Source organism: Buteo buteo, chromosome 9 (assembly GCF_964188355.1).
Source record: "Buteo buteo chromosome 9, bButBut1.hap1.1, whole genome shotgun sequence".
In the NCBI taxonomy this organism is placed as follows: domain Eukaryota; kingdom Metazoa; phylum Chordata; class Aves; order Accipitriformes; family Accipitridae; genus Buteo; species Buteo buteo.
In genome coordinates, this window is record NC_134179.1 from 30,641,391 (window position 1) to 30,657,465 (window position 16,075).

At 42.3% G+C, this 16,075-nt stretch overlaps 1 protein-coding gene across 4 annotated transcripts in view; it reads right to left on the minus strand.

Annotated features, from left to right (window-relative positions):
- TIAM2 (TIAM Rac1 associated GEF 2) overlaps positions 1-16,075 on the minus strand; it is a 175,320-nt gene that overhangs the window by 133,305 nt on the left and 25,940 nt on the right. For all 4 annotated transcript variants that reach the window (XM_075035945.1, XM_075035948.1, XM_075035942.1 and 1 more), the window contains exon 2: positions 9,329-9,486. The gene's annotated coding sequence lies outside the window, so the exon portion shown is untranslated. The remainder of the gene's footprint in view (positions 1-9,328; positions 9,487-16,075) is intronic.

Sequence of the window (16,075 nt, forward strand, 5' to 3'; positions counted from 1 at the left end):
TTTTGGTCACGCAATCTGTGTTATTCAGGAAATCAACCTAGATGATCACAGTGATTACTTCTGGCCTTGCAATATATTAATTTTTAAAAATTGTCAAATGTCAACTTCATTCTCTGTGTTTTTCCCCCTGAAGTCCAAAGAACTTAGGAAACCCACCCTTCATCTCCTAGATTTTATTATAAGTCTTCTTTTACTGATACTACAAAAGCTTTGGAAATCAACTATCTTTTCATTTCCAACTTCTGTGAATAATCAAAACTTTGTTCAACACTATGGCTTTTATTCCAACACACATAAATAGCTTCTTGACTTCCACAAAACCTGAAACCACTTTAATCAATCAGCTATATATAGTCTGGATAAATACCGATTTTGAGATTCTGGGTATACAGCCAATCCTGTGCTATTTGCTAATACTTTGATCTAAATTCACATTATTTTAAGAAGAAATGAAAAATATTCTGGGCAGAAAAAAAGACAACAGTAAAGAAATTACAGCCTGTAAAAGCTGGAGGATATGTATATTAGCTAAAAATTCAACTTGTTCCAAAAGCATTTCAGAAGACAGAAATACATTTAGACTTATCACAAAATGAGACACAAATATCCATAAATTTGTTATTTTGTTACTCCCACAGGAATTCACTCTTGATTTTCCAGAAGGCTACCACTCTATTAAGTATATTTAATAGCATTAGTAGACAGCACTACAGTCTCATTGCATGTGTGCGTGTGTAACGTATTGCTCCATTTTCTAAGGCAGCATTTATAGCACAGGTGATTTATGCCTGTGTGACAAAAAGGGCTATTCTGTAGAAATATCACAGGAAATGACACACAGGAAATAAACCAACACAGACATCTTACAATCATTTCCTAAGCTCTAGCACAGCAATCTGCTGAGCTCCTGAAACAACCCAGATGCTGCTGACGCAAGGAATGAACAAGCACCAAAAATGCTTCCCTCTCCCAGCATGGTTTCTGGGTCCTGAGAGGAGAAAAGGATGAACAAGGCAACAAGCTATAGAATAGTTAGTTATTTGCCACCTGGAAATAGGCTTTATTGGGTTTATTGTTCAGTACTGTCATGGTTCATCTATGGTGGCTATGGACAGATGGGGGGAACCTGCAGCGGCTGTGAAAACAAGAAAACCAAAGATTAATGTGTGGTGAATGCTCAAGTAATGGCTGGGGAAAAGAAGGCCACATGGAAAAAAGTCACAGTAAGCCTCATGCCAGAGCTTTCCTGTCTTCTCATCTGTCGCCCTCATGAAAGGGGGCTTTTAAGAAAGATGGGAATAGACTTCTCAGTAGGGCATGTAGCAACAGGACAAGTGGTAATGGTTTTAAACTAAAGGACGGTAGATTCAGACTGGATATGAGGAAGAAATTTCTTACAATGAGGCTGGTGAAACACAGGAACAGGTTGCCCAGAGGTGGTAGATGCCCCATCCCTTGAAACATTCAAGGTCAGGCTGGAGGGGTCTCTGAGCAGCCTGATCTAGTTTCTCATTGCAGGGGGGTTGGACTATATGACCTTTAGAGGTCCCTTCCAACCCAAACCATCCAATCATTCTATGATTCTATGAACTACACCCAGTTCCATTCAGATACCATCCCGATAGCACATGCTGTTCTGCTCTAACATTCAAAAGCATCCGCTCCCTTCCCACAAGCTCCTACTGCATCAGGTAGCAGATGGAGTAAAAAATCAGTCCCTGCCCTCAAGAGCACTTAATTCAGGTTACAGCAAGATACCAAGAGATGCAAAGAAACAATCGTGTTTCAGTCAGCTTTGCCAACGTGCAACAGAAGACCACATCCTGGAAGCCAGATGAACTCAATAACATTTTAACATGGATTTTATTAAGGAATGCTAGGACATAGTTCATGAGGGTTTAACTGAATGTACAGTATAGAGAACTGCTTTTCATTTACATAAATTCTACCAGTTAAAAACAGCCAGAAAATGAAGAAATATCTCAGCCTACTATCTCATTATTGCTCAATATTCTACTATTCCCACTCACCCTTTGTACAGCCTTTTAATAGAAATTTAAATATATGAAAGCTACATATGCAGATCTGTACACAATATATTTTAAAAAACGCATCTGACATCAGTGTCCCAGAATCAATGGTCATCAGTGTCTAAGAATAAATATGAGACATCTTTATACTATTATTTCCTAGGAAAAAAGAGCAGAGGTATTCTATATGAATTTGAAAACACAGAGGTCAACACAAGAAGATTACACTGACACACACTTTAAATGTAATTATTTCTTTCAATTTTTTTCCTCAACCACTAAAGGAATTAGCAGGGCCATTTTAAGACACCAATCAGGAGAACATCCATGTCATTCCCTGAGACTTTTTTTCCTTTTTCTTTTCTTTTTTTTTTTTGAGACAGAAGTCCTTTCCTTAAAAGATTTCATGTGCAATTTTACCATTAAGTACATTGAGGTCACATAGCTGGTGAAATACCTAAAGCATGTCCGCTAAGCAGCAAAGAAATTTAAGACTAGTTTTACTACTGTTTAGCTTAAAAGTCAAAAGATACTGTTAATTTTTGTCTTAGGTGAAAGTTAGTCTGCCAGTACAAATGCCTTTTCCTATAGACAAAAACAAAGGAAGCTTTGAGAAAATCAGCACAAAATTTGCTGTAACTAGGTGAAACTTCCCACTGTAAAAATAAGTATAATTTTCTTCAGGTAACTGAAAAAGATACTCAACACTTTCACTATGACCTACAAACCAAGGAATCATAAAATACACACATGCTGTATAAACACTCAAACCATCTTAAAACACCATGGGTGAAATCTTGGTCCCATTAAAGCTGATGGCAAACTTCCCATTAACTTCAATAGTGACAGAATTTCATCCATTGTGCCAACTCATAAAGCAGAAAAGGGTAAAGAGAAAGCTTTGAAATATAAAACTAAAACAATAAATAAGATTGCTTTAATCACCACTTCTGATGCTTTCGATCTTCCATGCAATTTCTGTCCCTCCCTCTGATATGCCAACAAGCTGAAGGTTCAATGCTTAGGTCGTTGATTTATCAGTCCCTGCTGTACAGATTTGGACCATGCCCTGCCCTTTCCACTGTTTCATGCCCAGCAAAACACAACACAGCATCTCTTACACCAGTCGCGTTTTAATAGTGCAGGAAAAGATCCGCCACATTAAAACAGGTTTGCAGTGAGTCGATCCAGAGCACTGCACTACCTAAAACTGAGGGGGTTGGGGTTTTTTTTGGTTTGGTTTTTTAAGGTTAGAAGGAAGTTCCTCAGCGATCAGTGTGCAAGATCCCTTATCAGCGATGCAGGAAAGTGGGTGGCACCATTTGGTTTCCATTCAAATTCCGCTCCAGTCCCAAATGAAAGGGAGTTTTGCAATTATATTGTCACCTCTTCAGATATACTGCAGAGACTTCAAAGGAAGAACATTTCTGGAAATCAAATGGCTTGGTAGCTCCAAAGGCAGAAATATACCTAACGGCCAAATGTCTTTCATAAGATACTGGACTCAACAACAGCTGTTACTCATATACAAACTACCCACTTCTGGGCAACCTAAACAGCAACTGTATCAGTACATGAAAAGCAGAGCTTTCATGCAACACCTTAATGAATGAGCTGAGGCTACATTTACTGGCCCAGCCACCTGGAAACTAAATTCTGCAGCATTGTAGGAACTTCTACCAGATCAGTGTTGCTACCGGGAAGTGCACTGAACTCCGGAACTATTGAATTATTGTACATTATGTTGTCTTTTTTTTAAAAAAAAAAGATATTTTTAATTATGTTTATAAAAAAATCTCAAATTTAGCACACCTGTTCAGTTCCATCAATAATTTTATTTTTTTTAAATGCCAACAACAGGTCAGACAGAACAGTAATTGAAGTTTCAGGTCATGTAAATGTATGCAATATTTGGACTGGACTAAGCACTAAGTTTGCTTGTAACAGCAAATACAAAGAGGCAACATTTTCTTAAATGTTGTCCTTCAGAGAGAAAAAAATCCCCCACAAATTTCTTATGTTGCCTGCAATGCTTTTATAAGACATTAAAGGCTGTGCAAAGCATGAGCACGTGAACAAGAAACATTGACTATGTTTTGAAGTGAGGATACTCAATATCTACTACCCATTCTTTTCTCTTCTGGATCTTCTATTTCCAAGATTGTTTTGCTATCCTATTTAACATTATCCTGCATTACACAGTCAATGATTTTGAAACATGCCACTCTCCAATATGAAAGTGTAATGTGTTTTTTAAGAGATTAGCTCCATATGCAAATTCAGCTGAAGAATATAGGGAATATTTGATGTATATAATTTTAAGAAGGAAAAAAGAGACCTCTCTGACATATCGGGATAGAAGACGATATACCAGTAGATTGCGCTGTAAAGTTTCACAGGACACTGGAAAGAGGGAGCAGAAACTAGAGCTCATCCCCAGCAGTCGAGCTCATCTCTGAGCAGACAAAAAGCAGCAGCCGTCAGACCCTCGAGCAGGGATGTCCGTAGCCTGTTGACGACAGCGGTAAGGCTCAGGTGGGAGAACAGTGATGACCCCAACTGACAGCCAGCTCAGCTGAAGTGCCTCTCGGAGAAATATAAACACAAATGCTCCTTCTGCTTCTGTGCTCACACACAGAGCACCACCCTTTCTGCTCAAGGCCTGGCCATACATTCCAGGAAAAACCTGGGGTGATGCTTACTGCGTACCAGCTGCGTTACCTACACACACTACCTCCCTGCCACCTCACGTTACAGTGAAAGGGGGCGAGCTCTCCAGCACGACAGACGAGCTAAAACTCGCTGGCCACAGGGCAAGAGTGGGCACACAGGCAGCTATCCCAGCAGGGCCGAGGGTCAGCACCCCAAGTTCCCCCGGGAAGTTGTGTTGCCCTTCCCATTGCGCACCCCACCAGCTCCATGGGGGAAAGGTGCCACTTCACTCCTTTCATCACAGCATCCTGCCAGCAGTGCCAGCTTATACAAGTGTCAAACTGGATATATGTAACAGGGAGAGCTGCCCTGTGGCTGGAGGGGTAGTATCACTAAATTTTTTTGTCAGGTATGCCTAACTTTTTGGTGTCATCTTTAGTAAGGCTGACGATCCCTGCTGCCGGTGCAGTTGAGCTCTGGGGCAGTGGTGGACAAGAGTGACAGAGAACACCAAGGCATCAGGGATATTAAAGTACGACTAGAAAATAAGGGTAGGCAGTAACAACAGCTAGCCAGCTTTGACAATAGGAACATTATCTCAACTTGAAGTCTTTAGGGCCTTACATATTCCTTCTAGGTTACACTGCAAAAAATGCATACACCAGATTGGTTTTTTAAGAAATCAGTAACTCAGTTTTACTGAGTTTATCCACTGTTGCCTGTCAATAAAAAAATGTTTCCTGAATACAGAGGTTAAACAGCAGGCCACAAGGCTTCCCCCAGTAGACTCATGTTTTTTTCTGCTTCCTCAGCCTTTTTTTGCACTTTTCCTCTTGTACACTATGGCTGAACTTCAGTCACAGTGGCTTGCCCAAATAGCCACAAAGCTTCTTTCTACCACGTCCCTACCTTGTTTCACATGAAGTTTGAATGTACACTGTTGGTACCAACACTATGTGTTATCGAAAGAGTTTTTAAGATTGCTCTGTTCCATGGTTTACCTGAATGCAATGGTGTGTATTCTTCTCCTCACATTTGATTAGCTTCCTGATCATTCTATCACAAATTTGGGCTTTTTTCCTTCAGGGTCTACAAACTTTTGTTTGGCATTTTCTCATCCAATCAACCCCATGACTAAGACTTTCACTTGTAAAGGAGATAAAGAACCAAGCCTTGTTTTTAATTACTTTAACCTAGGAACAATTTGTTGCAAGAGTCTACAGGTGGAGTTATGATCCTATCTTAATCAAATATCTGAGTTCACATTCTTACTGCATATGCCAGCAATGCTGGACCACAATTAAACAGCTATTAAAGTAAGCACACAGTGACCTCCTTATCTCAATTATACATCAGCTTTGCTTCAAAAGAGGCTCCTCTGAAAAATCAGGTGTCTGTCTTCCTCAGGCTATACCACCATTGAAGATCCCACGTGAACACAGATGAATAGGTACTTCACACTTACCACCTTCAGCACGCCTGTATCTCACACCAGCCAGCTTGTCTTCCTAACTCAGGTTTTCTACGCCTCACGCGTGCACAACAAATCACTCTCCAGAGCAACTTGAGAGCCAGTGTGTAGCATGGGCGTCCACGCTGATGTCTTCTGAGGGGTGCCCAAAGGCAGAGCGACACTTCGAAGCCCACGTGCAACGAGCAGGTTCTTCGGTCGCAAGAACCAGGAGCCCTCAGACCTGGGGAACCAGAGCCCACTGCCCTACAAAGGGAACGATCCATGTGCCTCCATCCAGCAGGAACCCCAGCCAGCCAGGAAGGGCTCGATCCTGCAGAGCCCAAGGAATGGCACCTTGCCAGGTACCTTCCTAGTGCCCAGCATGTGCTGCCCCTTCCCAAGCACACTCTAAGCTGGTAAATCAGCACAGGGCCTGAAGGGCACCAATGCCTTCCTCATGAGATTAAGTTTTAAACCACCTCTATCTCCAGAACATACTTTCCTGGAATACTTAACGAAGTCCAAGCTGTTATTAGCACTAACAGAATCTGCACAGCTCTGCCTGTACAGGCTGGCTGCTGTAACAAAATTCAGCTGCAACATAAACGCAGGAACACTCAAACTTGTTACTGCGATTCACCAAGTGATTTCAGGTTGTAAAACTGAACAGATGGCACTTGTGAGCTTTATTCAATATCTTGGACTTTTTAATTAGATTCCTGTTCAAGTGAGTCTGCTGGTCTACAGCAGGAGACCCCAGGTTTCAAGGTAACCTTAGGAGTCCCATTACTCTGCCTGATAGAAACCACTACGTCAGGGAACTGCTGCAGGCCCAGCTCCTGCTGCTTCCACCCCAGGAACCGGTCAGCAGGTAATTGAAAGAGCAGAATTAAAGGGATAGTCCAAAAATGCAGCTACGCCTAAGCCAAAATGCAAATTAATGCTTTAATGCACCTCACTGCTTTATAATTTCAGCATGCTCTTGGTATGTTTATCATTAGGAATCCATATGCCGTAATTTTCTCTTCCATGTCTTCACATGGTTCTCAAATTCACCTTCTGCCAGTGACAAACTCGCTCGGGGTTTTCACTGCTTTTTGGAAAGCTGCAGGTGATCACAATCAAAATGAAACAAAACGTACTGACTACTAAAAAGCTGAAGAACTTGCAAGGCAATAAATTGTGCATCTACACCACAGCACTGAAACATGGCAAAAACCACCAGAAGGCTCTGATGGTTGTGGGTCCCAACACCCCAACAGACGTTAGTCTCATTAAGTTTTAGAATCAGGTCCAATACTTCCTTTTACCAATACAGATCAAACAAACACAGAAAACCCAAGCCCCCAACAGATCGACTAACATGACAAATTAAGACTTTTTGAGTGTTGCAGTGCATAAAATCTCAGTGACACTTTTAACCTGAGGCAATAGAGCATGGCACAACATGCTGGAACAGTAAGTCTAGTTGCATCCATCGCAATGGCACAGCATCACAGCTGTCCTTTTATCAAAATCAGTTAAGCTGACTATTTGGGGGTTGTTTGTATTACTTAACCTTTCTGAGGAGGGAAAGCTCCAAAATTCAGAAGAGCTTCTAGACTGTTGTAATTGTGTTTAACATAACGCTGATCACTCCTGCAAATCTATTTTCATTTTATAATATATCCTGCATGCATAAAGTAGCATTAAAAATAACCTGCCTGTTTTAGAAAAGTGGGCCAAATACTCTGCTAACCAAACAACAGCAAATGTCTGCAGAGCTTGTGCATATTTACTTCTGTGGCATTGGCACCCTAAGTTCCTTTCAAGTGGCAGAACTCTATAAAGTCATTACAAAATGTAGCAATGCTCCATTATATACTGATTTTATAAAAGATGAGTAAGTTACAAAGGAAACTGAAAATATTTTTTTTTTAACTGTTTGAATATCATATAACAATCCACTCTAAGATTCACCTGTCCGGTGTATGTCAGTCAGAAAAAAAACCTGCAGCTTGGAGAGTTCCCTTGTTTATTCAGCATAATTTTACCCCAAAGTATTTTGTCAGGCAAGAAGAGCAACCCTGTCCTAGCACGGGATGAGACCGAATCCCTCTGAAACTGCAGCCCTGGCCAGTGGATGTGCTTAAGATCGCATCAGACAAACTCCTGGGGAATGAGGATGAACTGGATGAGTTGAGGTCCAACCCTGCTCCCTAGGACTTTGTGATGTGCAGAACTGCCCATAGGCCTAAACTTCCTAAAAGGTGGCTTTGTCAGGGTTGCGCACAGTGGATTCCTGCTACAAAGCCCCAATGCGTCTGGATTTTATGTTAACTAATAGCACATATGGTGTAGCAGGCAGCACAGTATTGACAACAATGTGGGATTTCTTCAATTAGTAACAGCAAACAATGCTGAAGCAATTAAAAAATAATGAAAAGTTGAACACTCTCATCACCCTTTTATAAGACATCATGATTAAGTCTTTTAAAATCTCCAAATCAACCCCTTTACTTCACATGAAAAAACTACAGGGGGTGGAGGAAACCTGCCCTCCCATAAGCTCAGTGGTACCAGGTCTTTCAAACCCTCAACCAAAGTGTCTGTCTCTCTTTTATGCCATGCCTAAGTTTTGTGACTACAGCAGAAAGACATCTGATGATCGCCAGAATTAGACTTTAACACCGCTCTGTCCTTTGGGGACAGTGAGACATCAGGAGTAAGGCATCTCTTTGCTAGTAATTTTCTGTCTAATTCTGGAACAGTGCAGTCTACACCAGAAACTGCTCATCCATTCCCTCTCCTTTGATAGACAGGCATCTACCACATCATAACACTCTTAATAGCTGGGCAGGAAAAAGCCTAAACCCCTCCCTCTCCCTCCTTAAGTATAGAAAACTGCACCTATGCTATTTACAGATTTGGATGCTTGTCTGGACTGAAGTTTTGTAAATACAACTATTTTGAAGTCAGAGGCATTAAGAGTTGGATGAATGCCTCAGGAGAAACAATTCAGATAGCCTACGTTTCCCCCAGTCCTGGTGTTCACTCTAAAACCTCAAAGGCACCCAGCCAATACGATACGTTAAGAACCAGGGACTAAAGCGAATTCTAAGCTGGTTGTTCCTGGACCTTGGCCTATAACTGTTTCATAAACCAATTTCTATATTCAGAAATAAACAAACCAACAAAATAAAAGCAAACAAACCTTGCATAATTTATTTGCTCTTCACATGCCTTGTTTCCTTCTGCATCCTGGGGTGAAAGCACGGAAGGTGGGTAGCATATATTCTCAACACTGCCCTTGCCACTTCACAAGCTGAAGACTTTTTTGCTGGAAGTCTCTATTTTTGTAGCACTGGCAATCTGAAAAAAACCAACAAAAAAACAACTGTTTTGTTAACACATGTATCCCTAGATACATTAGAAATAAGTTTTGTTCTGAACCAGTGCCAACTAAGTCATTAACCTCTCCCATGCAAAGCCAACAACTCGCATGCAAAAAAACCAGCTAGAAACATCTCCACTCAATTCATACCTCACTTAGGCGTTCTGCGCGGACCGCTCACGTGCAGCGGCTAAAAACTTCTCTCTATATACAAAGTGAAGCTAGAAACCGGTAATGCAATGCATTACAAACACATGCCTCAAGAGGAGTTTTTCTTAAGCTGTCCAAGTTTCTATCTAGGAAACACACAACCAGGAAAGGCAGCTTGAAATGGGCCAGCACCATCACAGTCCCTTTTCTACAGCGGTGGCACCAACCGTGAACAGTGCCTGCACCACAACAGGACTGCGTTCCATGCAAGTGCACCTTCAGGCCCATTCCCATAGGTTATTTAAAGCTTCTCGCATCCCAGGCCCGGACAGGCTATCAAATCCCAGCCAGGACCTCTGCAAAATAGCCACCCTTCAGCTACAAAGATCTCCCATGGAAGTTTCCTTGCACCAGCCGAGCCAGGCTCTGAAAAGCCAGCCACTGCTTTTGAGCAGATCAGTACGGAGTAACCAGCTGCTCTTCTGCCCACACCACCTGCAAACCGTAAGGCAGAAGACATAGCTGCTCTTCTTGTTCAATGCGAATACACAGAAGATGGTGTTTAACTGAGCTCCCAAAAGCTGGCAAGGAGAACTTTGTGCTCTACGAAGTCTGTCGTTTTCATGCTACAAAGTGTCAGACTGTATTACAATATTTTCTGTGATGTTTAAATTGGCACAGCTGATTTTCAACAGCTTCTTCGCAGCACACAGCACCTTGTCATAAAAATTTCCTTAGTTCTACAACAGTTAAACTGACATACCACAGAATTAAAATGAACACAAGAATTTTATTGTACCCATGCTTCAAAAGGCAGATCTTACTGAAAAGCCTGGTGATGGAGTCAGTATACAACAAAACAGGTGCTCAACTAAAATGTTACATGTAAACATGTAAAATAGAAACTAGGGGTTACTCCTCCATCTAAAGCTGTCAAGCATACAAATAGGGCAACATAGTACTCGAAGTTTTCTTTTTATAAGATTACTCAGTGGAATTAGAGCGAAGTCCCAAACTGACTTCACCGAAAACAAAGGCTGCCCCATTAAAATAAAATGCAGACAAAATAGCAAATAACACAAGCTGCAAAACCACCATACAAAAGGGACAAATTAACAATGGGCCAGCAAAGTAAAGAGCAGTATCAGGCTGCAAGTTACACCCAAGAGGAAACATGAGTAATAAGGCGTAAGTAATATTTTTCTTAGTTGTTACTATAAAACCACTTATAATGTTCTAAATACAAAATAGAGACTTGCTTTGCTGCTGGGGAAGGGTATGTATCTATCTACACAGAACATTTAGAGCACAGATCACCAAAACCCTCCTCGTCATCGCTGTAAGAGAGACAGAGCCAAGCGCTGCAGTGCCACAATGATGGCGTTCAGATAACACTGCCGTGACCCGTGTGTCACAGGTGCATTCTGTCACAAAGTTCACAGCGCTGCTACCGTGCCTGATGTGTATTTTTTTGTCATACCTACTTTTCCTACACAGTGGCACAGCATGGATTCGCTCCTCAAAGAGACACAGCGTTTCCTTCGCCATGGTACCCAGTTCCCAACCTCCAGCAACTAAGACTCAAAAAAATTGGACAGTAGCTTGCTTTCACCAGCTGGATTGCACAATCCCTGAACTGAGAAGAGCCCTTTTTCTTCCCATGTTCCAGCTCATTGCAAAGAGCTGCTCAGGCATTTTCCCTTTCCTGCTGGAACCACATTTCCAGCTCTTCACAGACGGGGCTTCTTTACTGATGCTTTGATAGACATGGAGTGAGACCTAGTATGATGCTAAATGCAAGATCTGTGTCAGTATATACATGTAATTTCAACAATGTAGAGTTAAACTCTGCCCTCATGGCAAACCTGACTCCCCTGGATTTTTGCTGGCCCATAACTATAGGGGAAATGCAGCTGGCTGTTAGCTAATTACAGCCGTGGTGACCTCATGGTACTAACACTCAGTCATCCCAGATTTGTAAGTGTACAGCTAAAACATTTCAATCTGGACAAGAACGGGCAGAAATGAGAGCACAACATTTATAGCAGGCAGATGGTGTACGACTTTTGATATAAAAGAACCAATTTATGGCAAAGCAATACAAGAACTCTCTACCAGTCAGGTCTTACTCAGAGACTTATTAAGAACGATATCCTGCTCTGTTTGAAGAAAACTTCCTGGCCAGGGAAGAGGGCCAGGTTTTCTGAAGTGCTTCCAGCACTCCCAGCAAGCTACCTCTCAGAGAGGTCATGATGCTCCCCTGCAAACAGTCCATCAAATGTTGAAGGAAGTTTGCCACGGTGAATATAAACTTCCCAGCAATGCTCTGCCAGCTCTGTGATACCCATTTCCCTGTATCTGCACAGTCCTGTATAAGGTTTAACATAAAGAAAATCTATAGGCCTCCAAATAAAGGGTAGGATGTTGCTGCGGACATACAGAGCTTTATGCATTCAAGTATTTTTTTTATAGCAGGCTAGGAGGAAACTGGCACCTTACACCAGTGATCTTGCAACACTCCTCTTTCCCCTTTCCTAAAAAAAATCTTTTAATACCAAGGATTCTCATCAATCTTCTACCAAGAGCAAAGCACTTCTGAAGGAATCAATCTGAAATAATCTTTCATGCATCAAAAAAAAAGGGAGAAGGATAAAGAAGAGAAAGTAGTAATTAAGGCAAAGAACTGCTATACTAAAGTAAGTCACATAACCTCATGCATCCCAGATTGAGATTCTAGCCTCCTGTATACTAGCAATGACAAAATCCCATGCACTAAACATAGCAAATACAACACCATAGGCTCTGCCATTTAGTTAAGGACAGACAGGTAGGCATAGCTGTGAATGTCTTAACAGAACAGATTAGACAGTAAAGTGCTATGGTACCAGAACTTCAGTTTGTCATTAATACTGTACTCACACTTTCATTTTCCTGCTGAATAGGGGGCTACACAAAAATAAACACCAGCAAATGGCTAGCTGGTATGGCAGTGAAGTAAAGACACGAATACAAAGATACTATGGGCCCTTCCAGCTCTGTTGTAAAGTGAGTGAATTACATTATACACTCAATAACAACATTCAAGTCACAGATGTAGTTCCTCAGTCACAATCTGAGAAGGGCTGTACAAACTCAGGGCAGGTGCTACCTGCATGAGCAGAGAGCAAACACCAACTGTTTGGGTTGGGGGGTTTTTTTGTTGGGTTGCCAGACATCTTCAGTACAAACTGTAGACCCTGGTTAAAGCCAGCATATGACCACCAGGTACTGAGCAATTCAGGAACACAACTCTACAAACACCTCCATTCGTTCCAGCTGTAGTACATCTCCGATGTTGAAAGGAATCTATGAGATGCTACCAAACCTCAATGGGTCTGGCAAGAAGGAATGAGAGAGGCGACACTTGAACAAGGGGCTCCCCTGAAGGGTTATCTGCTTGTAGCCAATCTAACAACAGCACAGTGGCCTCCTATAAAGAGCACTGCAAACAGCTCTCCAGGATAGTTAGGCAGAGTATATACATCCAGACCTTGACCTCTCAATCATCAGACCAGAGAGAGATTTTTAACTTCTTCTGTGCCGTCTATGTTCAAACAACAACCAGAGAAATGCCTTCGGCAGCTGTTGTAGCTTTCTGCAACAGTCCATCAGTTCGCTGCGTGTGATTTTCTTGGATTTCTACCCCTCCCCTTTCCCATGGAGAAACCTGGGAATAGTCTGCAGATCAGATGTAATACCATGGAAAGCTGCTTCTGCTCACAGGGGGAACCCACAACTTTTTCAGCCCCATCGAACAACTCAAAATGTGCCGACGTCCTGGACACACACATTCAGCATATATTCAGTATAAGCAGCAGCACAACTCTTGGGAGTTGAAGCTGCCCAGTGACACACTGAGCTCCAGCTCTGCTCACGGGCAGCAAACCCTCAGGTCCGCAGGAAGGGACCATTTCCCGAGCGCATCCGACGGGCCAGCCGCAAAGGCAGGCCTGTGCCACAGCGTACAGCTCTCCCCCGAAGGCAGAAGCTGTCCGGACAAGGAAAGCTGGACTTCACTTCCCTGTGCCTGGGTGCTTGTTTCAGGAAACTTCACATTCCCGAGCAGAGTTTCAGGATCTACCCTAACTGCTCTGTCAGATGTAAAACTGAGCCAAGCAGGTACGTATGTCTGGGATGATCCAAGGCATTTCTTTCCCTGCCTTTCTTGCCAGTTTCAGAATAGATTTCTGACAGCACTTGAAAGTAATTTTTTTGTTGTTCATGATTTACATTTCAGAGGCAGCACATGAACAGAAGTGCTGACCTTTTCCCTAACCTTTGACTGATCCCATGAGAAAAAGGAACATCTTGTTAACATTACTTACCTTTAATTCACTGGTTCTACAGAAAACTAACGATCATCATCTAAAGCCTCTAACTCTCTACTGAGCAGTTTAATTAGAAAGATGATCATTGATTAATCCACTTGAGTTACTCTGGAGAAGGTGTGACTGAACAGAGATCACTCCACCCCAGAGAAATGCACATTAATTAGGTCTGCACTAAACTGCTTTCCTCTTTACTCAACTTCAAAAAAAAAGCAAACACCCACCACACAACAACAACCACCCCAAGCTTTCTGTGTTGAACTTCTGAGTTGTTTTTTATTTTACTTTCTTCTTTAGTAAGTCTTACGTATTCTTGCCTTGGATTTCATAGCCATCTATATAATTTTTTTGAATTATTGCGTTTTTACAAAATAAACAAACGCAGGCTGGAGGTTCAATACGCATTTGCAAAGCCCTGCCAAAGAACTGCAATCATGAATTAGTTGGCTCAGGCAAGCAATGAGGGACAACACTGATACTTGACAGGAATGTACACAGCATTATGTATATACCACAAGTGAAACCAGGTATACTCCCAGCCAGTGAGTGGTTTCAGTGTCCCAACTAGGAAGACGATCAAAGAGAAAACCTTATTTAAAAGGTTTCCTCACTCTTTCTTAGGCTCTCAAAGTTTCTCCAGCTGCAGGCTGGCCTACACCCTACTCTGATCATGAGTCTTTTACCCCTGAAAAATGGGTAAGCGTTCCCTGATTGTATCTGTGCACAACTCACAGGGCCCTTAGTCTGCTAAAGCTCGTGTTTCACCTGCCCTTAGGGTCACAATTCTGTCTGCTGATGCTCTGAACAGCAAGGAGGACTGGCTAGCTTTTCTCTTTCCATGAAAATCACCTCCTGGTCTCTACACGTGAACAGAAAGCATCCCCACGGCATAACCTTCTCCTTGCCCACTGCCCTGTGATCAAGGGGGATGGGGCATCTCCTTCCCACAGGTCTAGGGACAGAATGAATGAATGGCTGATCCCCAGGTGATTTCAAGCAAATAACCCTCCTGCTCCACCTCCCTTGGTCCAGGAAGGTCTCCTGCAAGGTGGCAGATAGAGTTGGTGACTCAGCTCCAGGTACAGAAGAAGCCCAATCCTTCTCCTGGTCACCAGAAAGTGACATTAGGAGGGTGGACATGGGGCAGGCTGGACAGCCAGGCTAGGCAGGGCAGGGAGGGAGGAGCAGAGCTTTCTTTTCCACATTCTAAATTACATGCTTCATATCAACTCTGGTCCTGTGTATGCTTCTTCCCGTACTTGGCATTATTTATTCACGTTCAAAGCACAAGCTACCACGTAGGACACACCACAGCCCCACAGAACTCCTGGTATATGGTTAGAAAAGTTTCTTGCATTGGCCTCTGTCAACTTAATACATAATCAATACGTGGCATCAGCAGAAGTCAAGCGAGAAAGCTGATCCTGCATCAGCATGCCAGAATCAATCCATTGTGAATCCCTTCTCTGTTTTTATTATGCCTGCTGGTGGAAAGGTTTTTTCTAAAATTGTTTATTTCAAGGTTATTTCATCATCAACAAGTTATAGAGAAAAGAAAACAAGCCTATGTTATTGCAAAGGACTGGGACTGATAACTAAATCTTACTGAGGCTTCTGATGGTCTTACCAACACCCATAGGTCAGTTCAAAGATGTAGACTTAAAAAAAGAGGGTGACCGATGGGAAAGGGACACAGAAATACCAGAATTTAGCCTGTTCTATGTGAGGTCCATCACAAACTCACAGCTTTCTAGTTCTGAAGGGATTAGATCTGCAGAGAGCACAAGCGAGGCCCCATCACCAGCTTGGGACTCTCAATTTCAAAACATTTTTGCAGTGAAGCAACTTAAGAAAATAAACATCCCTAGCCAGGCAGAGATCAGTCATAAACCTTTTCTGAAATGGAGATGAACTCTCTTATTGTGTATTTAAAGCAACGCTATAAACCAGGCCATATCTATATAAAGCAACACTGTGGGCTTAAAGCAACAGCAACATTATTCTCTGTCAGAGCTCAGGCTGAATACCCCAGGAAAGACCCACAAACAAC